We start from the raw sequence: 586 nt of genomic DNA, 5'->3' as shown, positions 1-586 counted from the left end.
CGGCAGCGGCAAGCTCAGTTGGGAGCACGGGTGGTCGCACCTAAAGCGTCTACTCGCCTAACTCCGGGCGATTGCGCCTCTCTCGAACCCGACCAAGTACTTAGGACGGCGCTGCGCGCCGCCGGGACCTGAGAGGGTTTCGAGGTGTGTTGTGCAGGGGAGCTCAGCCTCCTCCTGTTTGCAGAATAATTGAGCGGACGCTTGCGTGTTCGCGCGGGCCCCCGGGACACACTCCCGGGCGGCCGGCTGCTCAGCTCTAGTTGACGCAGCTCCCTGGTTGATCCTGCCAGTAGTCATATGCTTGTCTCAAAGATTAAGCCATGCATGTCTCAGTACAAGCCGCATTAAGGTGAAACCGCGAATGGCTCATTAAATCAGTTATGGTTCCTTAGATCGTACCCACGTTACTTGGATAACTGTGGTAATTCTAGAGCTAATACATGCAAACAGAGTCCCGACCAGAGATGGAAGGGACGCTTTTATTAGATCAAAACCAATCGGTCGGCTCGTCCGGTCCGTTTGCCTTGGTGACTCTGAATAACTTTGGGCTGATCGCACGGTCCTCGTACCGGCGACGCATCTTTCA

General features: G+C 55.6%; 1 non-coding gene across 1 annotated transcript in view; it reads left to right on the top strand.

Moving 5' to 3' along the window:
• The first annotated feature begins 270 nt into the window (after nt 1-270).
• Nucleotides 271-586, top strand: part of LOC126435963 (small subunit ribosomal RNA) — a 1,909-nt gene continuing 1,593 nt past the window's right edge. The window contains exon 1 of the ribosomal RNA XR_007580317.1: nt 271-586. This exon is cut by the window's right edge and continues 1,593 nt beyond it. This is a non-coding gene — a ribosomal RNA (small subunit ribosomal RNA).

Source organism: Schistocerca serialis, unplaced genomic scaffold, assembly GCF_023864345.2.
Source record: "Schistocerca serialis cubense isolate TAMUIC-IGC-003099 unplaced genomic scaffold, iqSchSeri2.2 HiC_scaffold_1223, whole genome shotgun sequence".
Taxonomy (NCBI): Eukaryota; Metazoa; Arthropoda; class Insecta; order Orthoptera; family Acrididae; genus Schistocerca; species Schistocerca serialis.
This window is presented reverse-complemented; position numbering and strand designations above follow the sequence as displayed.